This window comes from Fukomys damarensis, unplaced genomic scaffold (assembly GCF_012274545.1).
Source record: "Fukomys damarensis isolate Sample0158 unplaced genomic scaffold, DMR_v1.0_HiC HiC_scaffold_16, whole genome shotgun sequence".
NCBI classification, from domain to species: domain Eukaryota; kingdom Metazoa; phylum Chordata; class Mammalia; order Rodentia; family Bathyergidae; genus Fukomys; species Fukomys damarensis.
The window spans coordinates 46251936-46261829 of NW_022900928.1; the positions used below are offsets into that span (position 1 = coordinate 46251936).

The 9894-nt window shown below is 36.4% G+C and overlaps 1 non-coding gene across 1 annotated transcript; it reads left to right on the forward strand.

The window, feature by feature from the left end:
• Nucleotides 1-6549: 6549 nt before the first annotated feature.
• On the forward strand, nucleotides 6550-6652 carry LOC117286431. Its single transcript, XR_004517601.1, has one exon. It is a non-coding gene; the product is annotated as a U6 spliceosomal RNA (small nuclear RNA).
• Nucleotides 6653-9894: the final 3242 nt, after the last annotated feature.

A 9894-nucleotide genomic window follows, 5' to 3' on the forward strand; every position in this document is an offset into this window, starting at 1 on the left:
ATAGACAATGCATACAGCAATATGCAGGACTAAGTCATTTAGTCTCAGCTAGCTGATGGCAGACCCCTAAGATTCAGGCTGAATTTAGGCTGCAGGGCCCAAAGGGTTGAACTCTGCAAGGTTCTACTACAGGTTCCCTCTGCTCTTTCTCTGATGGAAGGTGATGATCCCTCCAACTTACCAAACTATGTGCCTTTATTGCAGTTGTTCACTTCCATTCCATCTTCTGGAGCTCAGTAAAAATGACCTTTATGACCTCCTGTGCCTCTGCAGGCCTGAGAGCAGGGGTTGGGGGTACATTGAAGAGGCTTCCCGCAGCTGACCAGTCCTCACAGATCTGCTGAATGCAGGCCAGGGCGAAGGCAGGCTCACTCTAGGAAGTTGAAAAGAAATAACTTTCTCACAATTATTCAATTGAACATGGAATTTTTTTAGAATTGAATTTTATTTTGTTTATGTCATTCATTCAAACAAAACTGCTGAATATAAAGACAGAATTTCAGTCTCAACAGATCAAAACTCTGAAACTCTACCAGTTAACCTGAATTTTATTCTTGTAGTGCTGTCAACTAATTTGAATTGAACAAATTTTCCTACATGACAATTTAGTCCTACCCCAAAGCCTATGGAATGACTTGCCTATCAATCAATAAATACATGATTCCATTGTAAAATACTACCATATAATAAGGTTACTGTAAATATTCATACATACTTATGGATATAGTTTTATTTACCTTTTGAATTTATGTATTCTGACCAATATGCACCATCATGAACATTTGCACATTGATTGCATAAGACTTGTTCAGTGGAGTAGATGAGAGGATTATGATAATACTGACACACTCTTTCCTCCACTGAATGGTTATTCACCTAATTGAAGCTTACTGTGCTCTTTGGGAACTCAAGGTGGCCATTGGTGAAACTGAAAAAATAATTCATTGTTTAGAAAATTTTTAGGTAATTAATATACATATTGAAACCTTCAGAACTCCCATGAAGGATGTAAAGAAATTTCAAAAGCATTTGAATCCCTAGAGTACATTCCCCTTTCTTTTCACCACATAATTTTTTGCATTGACCAATTTAAATTCTGAGAAATCAAGAGTTAAATGAATGTAAGTGTAGGCTTATCATTGTCTTTTTAAGTAGAACTGTGCCAAGGCCTTACAAACTACTACATTTTTTCAACTTCATTTGATTGAGTTGAGATTCTGAGCACAGTAAATAAGCAAACAATAAGCAAAGAGTTTTGGAAACATTCCAGGAAGAAAGCTAAAAACATTAGTTACTGTAATAAAATATGAAACAGAATTTTTCTGGAGTTCAGCTCCTTCACTTCCTTCCTATGTCTGTTTCCATTTGGTAACTAGTATTCAATACTGATCTGATGCTATCTATGAAATAACACCAAAGGGAAGAGGAAATCAACATTCACTCCTTTTCATCTTGAATCTACTTAAGTCTGACAAGTTTTCTAATATATCTCCTCAGAAATGCTTTAAAATATAGCTAAATATCACACTGAACTCCATTAATATATAGTTAATGCTTATTAATCAAAAATAAAATGATGGACAATGCAAATCCTGAAAAGATGGTATGGAGCAGATCTACCCCAACAACCTATTAGGCTCACTCCAAGGCTGTTCAAACGAACAGAATTAAACTTTCATCTTCTTTACAGTACAAAAAAAATACCTACATAAGATAACTGAATTCTTTAAAATGTTGGATTATTAATAATGAATAATTATTAGGCCCAGAAATATTATCTTTAAAGCTTTCTTCATAGAACAGAATACTCAATAAAAATATTCAAGTGCAAAAGGCTATTTCTCATACATCCATTTTACAGTAATGTAACTAAGACTCAGGAAGTTCCATTAATTTGCCTTGGCATGAAGCTACTTAATAGAAGAGCAAGTTTTCCCTGTTCTTAGTATTTCACTTCTTTAATCATTTATATACAACTCTTGGGTACCTATCATATCCATACTGCCATCTAACTACTGTAAAGGATATAAACCCAAGTAAATTATAGATCCTATTCTCACATATATTATGATTAGATACTTCATACAGAGCAATAAGTATTAAGCACTATTTATCAAATACTCATTACATGGGAGAAACTGGATCAATATCAGAGTCACAGACATTATCCTCTTGATACAAGCATAATTTTCCTCATTTTACCAGAGAAGAAACAATGGTACAAAATAGTCATAAAATAATCTCAAATGACATAATTTATCAGAAGCAGAAAGCAGATATGAACCCAAATCTGTCTGACTCTGAGGCCTTAGCTCTTAAGTACATCATAGGCTTGGCTGCAATTTGGCTATTATACTTATCCACAGAGGCAATGGTAGGTACTTCAGCTAAATGCAAAAGGAATTTCTAAAAACAACATGTATTAACTCTGAAGTAATTTATCCATAAAAAGTCCACATTTCATCCTCCTAGTTGGCTTAAAAATGAGAAGGTATTAAATTAGAAGTTTAATTTAAGAATGAACATAATGCTTAATAAGAAATGAAACCAATTTATATCTCAAGTTTTCTTCCACTTTATCGCTGTAAGGGACAGCAATAACAACCAAAAACAAGACCTACAGCAATGGTGTCTTTCTCCCATGTTTTCTTTTGCATTCAGAGGAGATTAAAATTGATAAATATAATGTAAATAAAATACTTTATAAGTTCCTTCCTTGGGAAAACATGCATGGACCATGAAGCTTTAAAGTAGTTGCAGCCTTTCCACCTGGTACTGAAGTTTGGGCAAAAGTATGTGTTTGTGTGCAGTGACTCAGCTTATGTAGGTGGGAAGCAACCACTACAGATGGCTGAAAAAATATGCTAATGTTGGAAGACATGTGGTGCTTGACATCCTGAAAGAGAAACAGATGTTTCCACAAAAGGATTTTAGAACAAGTTATTTGCTGACCTCTTCAGGCTTGGTTCTTAAGCTGCATCTTGGGGTTTTGTAGATGAAAAACAGAGATAACCATACTCCTCACTGGTAACTGAAGAAAAAGAGCACCAGCAAAGAAGCAGTTAATTAGAAGGACTTTGCTAATAATTTCTTTCATTTGAAATACTGTTTTAGTTTTCAAGATGTTTTTCTGTTCTATCACACTTGCTTTTATTCACATGCTATGGCCCCTACAGAGCTGGCATTGTACTGCTCCTTCTTTTTATAAAAACTGTCCCTGTTGTATTCACTTATTAAATATTTCTTTTTTGTTAAACTATAGGTAAATTCCATGGCCAGGAATGTGTCTAACTTATTGGCATCAAAATCCCTAGGGCCAAGACAATGCCAGATGCATAGTTAACTCTCAGAACACATTTTTCTCATCACTCTTGATAATTGCTAATAGATATTCTAAGATATTCTTGAGAGGTAGAACCTAGATTTACTTTTTCACTAGGTAGTTGAATCTATATCTATCTATCTAGAGAGAGAGGGAGAGAGTGAGAGAGGAGAAATAGTGGTCTAAGCGATTAGGATGCTACAATAAAAGAGCAGACAAAAATCCCTATCTTCATGAATCCTGTACATTAGCATATTAAATTTGGAAAGCAAATTGAAAAAAATCATTTTGATTGCAGATTACATAACATTGCTAAGGATCTCACAAATTTTATATCTTAAACAGATAGAGATGATCTTAAAAAGTCAGAAAAATTTTAACTTGAGAATATAATTTAAAGGTGTAGAGATCTATTATAACAGATATCATAGCTAGCTGTGAACTACTCCATGCTCAACTTTTCCTTTGTGAAATTCCCCATTAACTTCAGCATGAATATTTGTGTCCTATCCTGTCGCGAGCCGGCGACGCAGAGCACTGTCCAGCAGTGCCTCAAACCTGAAAGAGCAGCGGGGTGGAGATGGGGCAGAGACAAAGGAAGGACACCAAGACAAGAGTCTGATCAAGGCGACATTTATTGCAAACAAGCATCAGCCTTTTAAAGGCACATCAACAGGAAACACCTGACTCCTACAGCTAACGTCAGATCTTTAACAGGAAGTACCTGACTCCTATAGATCTTTGGCTATCTGAGTTTCTCTCGTGCAGGGTCAGAAACAAGTTTAACACGTGCAGTCCTTAAAGAGGAACAAATGTTATCTTTCAAAAAGCCAATGGGCCATGGCTGGCTTCCCACACTATCCCTTCTTGTCCCCAACAGGATTCTAAGTAATGAGTAGTAGATGCTAATAGGAATAGAAACATCTGGAATGTACTTGTGTTCATCTAGAGGAAGGAAGTAAAACTAACATAAAGTAAACTGTTTGCATGTACTAAGTAATGATTATCTCATGGAATCTTTATTGTAAATAAATACCTAGCTAAATTGTATTCCCCCTTCCCTTTCTTTGTTTTACCAAGTGAGGAAAAAGGCAAAGAGGTAAAGATGTCCTTTTATGTACCAATAGAGAGATTATAGCTTTTGTGATGGTCAGAACTTTTAAGTCAGCAATTAACTTTCAACAAATATGCAGACTAACTTAGCAAGTGAATAAATGAATAATCTCACTAGATACTAAGAACATTTATCATCCATAACCCTGTACCAAAAAGTGTGAGATAGACCAGAGAATTGTTATTTACCTTCTATTCAGCTGGGGAAGATTTTGTAGAAAACATTGGAATTGGCTACAGTTGATGCTATTTAAAGAAATTCTGATGTTTAAAATTCTTCACTGCCTCTTTTAATGGATTTTTTTTTTATTCTGTCCTGAAGGTCACAAACTTCTCCAGCTGAAAATACAGCTGTCTCATAGAAACTATGCATAAGAAAATAACAATAAACCCCAGAAGAGTCAGGAAAGTGGTGATAAGGCTGCTTGATGCTTGCTCTTTATCCAACTGGCCACTTCCTTTGACCTCACTTGCTGAGTGCTGAGAGGCCAGGGAGCTCACTGGAGAAGAGGAGGGAGAGGGGGAGGGGAGGGAGAGGGAAAGGGAGGAGGGAGAGAGGTTGGAGGGTGGAGAGAAAAGGGAACAAAGGGAATTTTCAAAAGAAAGAGGGGGCTGACCCAAGCAAAATTTACAGGTAGTAGAGGGCTTCACCATAATCCTCTTAACATCGCCTTCTACTCTCTGCCACATTTTCTTCACCTTTAGTTCCTACCCCTTCCCAGCTGTTCTGCTTCTCGCCATCTGAAAGGACAACTGCTCCAAATCATGAGTTATTTGAATGTATACAGTGGAAACTCATTTTACACAAATGTAACTTATATTCTGACTTTAGGACCTTGCCTTGTCACTATTTTTTAATCCTAAACCATAAATGTATTAGTATGTATTAATAATATAGTGGCTTTATAATAAATTATTATTAGAACATAGACAAGCTTTAAAATTTACACCGATTTCCCATTTATCTTTAAAGATTTAACAGTTACTTCAAAGGTAGAATGTTTTGAAGGGTCAAATATCAGCCTTTATTCATTCTTTGTATTTCATCTTTGGATTAAAAATAAAAATCAAGTTTCAATATTCTTACTCATTACTAAACAGCAGCACACTTCAAAACCATGTGCAGTATTATTCATAGGTAATTTAAGGGCATAACCAAAACTGTCATCTAGTTTTTACTTTTGGACACTCCCAACTACAAAAGTCATTTTCATTATATGTCTGTTTCTATGGGGAGGTTTAAACTATTTTCTAAGGAGTTCATAACTACCAAAGGTAAGAACCACCATTCTCCCCACATTAAATCTCATCTGTCTTGCATATTATTCCCTCAGGAATGCTGTATCCCCCTGATAAATTACTGCAGCTTAACTGATAAATTAATCTGAGCTAAACTTTTCATGTATACTGCATCTAAACAGTGCCAATATTTTATATAAGATTTTAAGTTCAAGTAACTTGGGGAAAGCACTTTGACAGAATAAGGAAGAGAAATGTTTGGGTCAGGAAGCAAAAAAAAGTTTTTAGATTATCCTAAACTGCCTTACAGGTAAATGCTTGATTCTCCTCCATTTCTAGTACTCTGTCAACCCTACCTCCAGCTCTTCCTCTTCTATTTATGAGTGGCGGTAAGAGTGGGATATGTGCCTCACTATGAAGGGCCTATATAGGAAATAAGTAGACAGGAAAGTTGAAAATGATGGATTTGAGAACCCCAAGCAGAGAGAAGTCTTTAGAGGAGCCCTGTTTGAGACCACCACCACTCCCTATCCCCATTTGTTGAAAGGGAATAGAATAAAATGGATAACCCAGAAGCCAAGTCTATAAAATATATCTCGTGTCCATGGACAAGTACATTGAAATTACAGATCCTGAAGTGATTCAGCAGGGTTAGCATATTTTGCCTTTAGAAAGTGTTGCCTTTGCAGCTGGGCATGGTGGTGCATGCCTTAATCCCGACAATTTTGTTAGGCTGAGGCAGGAGGTTGTGAGTTTGAGACCAGCCTGGGCTACATAGTGAGTTCCATGTTAGTCTCAACAACGTAGTGAGACCCTGTCTCAAACAACAAACAAACAAACAAACCAAACAAGTGTTACCCTTAAGAGAAGTCTGAGTGCTCACTTCAGCAGTACATGTACTAAAATTGGAATAATGCAGAAATTAGCATGGCCCCTGGCAAGGATGACATGCAAATCTGTGAAGTGTTCCATATTTTGGGGGCTGGGGATTTAGCTCAGTGGTGCCACCACCTGCCTTGCAAGTGCGAGGTTCCTAGTTCAATCCACAGTACCAAAAGAGGAGAGAAGTCTGAGCTAGGCATGGTGATGCACACCTCGAATGCCAGCATTCTGGGAGGCTGAGGCAGGAGGCCTGCAACCTTGAGTAGTGCCTGAGAAACTTAAAAAATTTTTGTTTCAAGGGAGAGAGGGAAATAGGGTTAGGCTGGGACTCAGGACCACTGTTTTGCCAGGAAGAAATGATTCTGGGATCACCCATTCCAACTACCACAGTGGGAAATCACAAATATCTGAAGAAAAATTCTGTGTTTTTGTGGAACACTTTCAGGTAGTGCCTTCTTGGGCAAATAGTTCTCTTACTTCTACAAAATAAAAATGCAAGCCTATCACTGCAGCGTAGATGAGAACATGCTACACAAAGGTACAAAAAGCTGAATTTGGTATTTTGCAGATCTTCAAATATAGCTGAAAGAATTACATGAAAAAGATGGCTAGAGACTATATGCAATCAAAACATTGCATTTGAACTTGGGACAACTGTGAAAAGAAGTATGGAAAATTTCATGTAATAGATGTTAAACTGATAAAGAAAATTATCTGTGCAGAGAGTCTGGAACACAATTAATACAAGGTATAGCAGAATATGCAAATCAAGCACTGGAAAAAGAACCAAAACAGAAACATTTTAGTGACATGTGGCAGAAAATTTAACAGTTCCTTAGAATAAAGGAATCAGAACTGCTCCTAAAGTAAGAGACTCTTTAATTAGCTATAGATGGTGCTGCTGCTGCTGCTCCTGTTGACTGTATAATAATGTTTATAGGATTGTAATTTCATAATTGTAGACTTACTAACCATGCACATTCATTCATTCTTTTATTTTCTTAATGAAATCCAACTTAATTCTCTGAAATGATGGGGCTGGTAAACCATATGGATCCATGGTTTCCATATGGTCAGGTGGGGAGTAGAGTCAGTAGGATTGAACATATAAAGTGTATGAGATTTTTACAGTGGTGAAACTACTTGTTATGATACTGTAACAGTGTGTACATGACAGTGTATAATTTTCAAGCCTATAGAATGTTACAACACAAGGTGTGACTATAATGTATACAAATATTTAAAATCATTAAGGAGGTCACGAGATGTCAAGATTGTATGCAGATGTACCAAAGGAATCTAAAAATATATTGATTAAAAAAAGCTGTATCATCAAATGGGGGATTAGCCTGTTGGTCTAAATAACACTGGAAATGAGTAGAGGTTGTAAGTCCAAAGACATACATACTGTAATTGATGAAGTAGTTTCCCACAAGGGAAAAAGTTAACACTTCTGAAATTACTATACAAGGACAATGGAATTGAACAATTAAGTAATAGATGGTGAATGGTGAGTACCAAGTTTCTCAACATTTGATTGGTATGTTCAGACAAGCAATGAAAGGAACCTAGAACGATTCACATATGATAATTTAAACTCATGTTTAGATTACCATACATATATATGAAGAAATATATAGATCTCAAATAAAGATATATTCATATGTCTTCTCATTCTCTCAGTGTGAGAAGAGCCTAGAAACAATTACAGCCCAGTAGCAATGAGCACAACCAGGACCCGGGTCTTGATTTCTGTTGCCACGCTCCAATAAAGGCATTAGGACTCCTTGGAGAAATGGATGATTCTAGGACTTGGGCAGAAAGTATAAAAGATGAGTGTGGAATATCTTATAACTCCAAAAGATAAGAAAGTGTGTCGGGAGCAATTCTATGTGATTTTGGGGAAAAATCATTTCAAAATTAAATCATGATTGGGCCTACTTTTCCTGTCTCTAGGCCAGCAATGGCGTGTCAAGATATAACTCTGTTTTCACCTCTGGTCACAGCTAAGACCTCAATGGTCTAGTGACGCCGTGATGCTCCAGGGCAGGACTTCACCAGCTGGAGACCTCCTGGGAGGAACCAAATCATCATCTGCACAGTTCCTCATTGTTCTAGGATCGTTGCTGCTGTCCTCTGTGTCATTTGCTACTTTTGTTTTTGCTGATGTTCTGAATAAAGGTGTGGCAAGCTAAGGTCTGGGGTCTTTCCTTCCCAGGGCGGCACTGATCAGGACAAAGCTCAGCTTCTTCTCTAAGTCTCATTTTCTATATATTTTTTTCTTTTTTTTGTATCGGGGATTGAACTAAGGTCCTTGTGCTTGCGAGGCAGTCAGCGGAATCACTGAGCTAAATCTCTGGCCCTTTCTGTCTACATATTAATTAATTCATCTTGTGCTTCATGGCTTGCAGGAGACTAGGACCTGATGCAGAGGTTCTAGTAACATCCCCTTTCCCTGTTCCCTGCAAAAGTGCTCAACACAAATCAAAACCCCACACTGACAAGACTGTCAAAAGGGTACAGAGCTACTGAAAGGGCTCCCATGGGCCAAAGCTGGAATTATTTGAGTAAGAAAATACAGCAGCATTTTAACCCAAAGTATAAAATAAATACTCATGTGCACATGAATACAAATAACTGAATAAATAAATTGGCAAGAATAAAACTCCTAATTAGAGGGGGCCGGGGATTTAGCTTAGTGGTTCTCCTCACTGCCTGCCTGCCTCACAAACTCAAGGTCCCAAGTTTCATCCCCAGTACCAAAAAAAAGAAATTTAAAAAACTCCAATTAGAAAGATTCAAAACAATCTTTGTAGGTACACCACTCTAAAGGAGGAGGAGCCTAATGCACCACTATTTATACATAGCTACACACAGTACTTTCTGCTCCATCATTTCAAAACTATGTTAATATATATACTAATTTGTTTCACTTATACTACTAGTTTTTCTTAGCTTTGTAAAGAAAATTTTGTGCTATTGCATGTTTGTTTAGTGTTTGTAAGAACTTTTTTGTCTTTGACTTGTACCCTGAGTAATGTTTCACCCATTCTTTTAAGATTATTATACACAATGCATTAACTATTGTTATTCTCTAATTATCATGTTATGAAATTTATTTTTCATAAAAGGATACTTTATTAATATCTATATGTATTACATTAAAATAAAAAATACTACAGGATTGAAAAGAAAAAATATTAAAAACACTTTCTCAACCCAGTTGTCATAGTTAACACTGATATCAATAATCCATAATGTTAAGTGAAATAAAATAGACACTAAGCTATCATATGGTTTCTCTTATATGAGAAACACAAAATATAAATAAAAAGCAA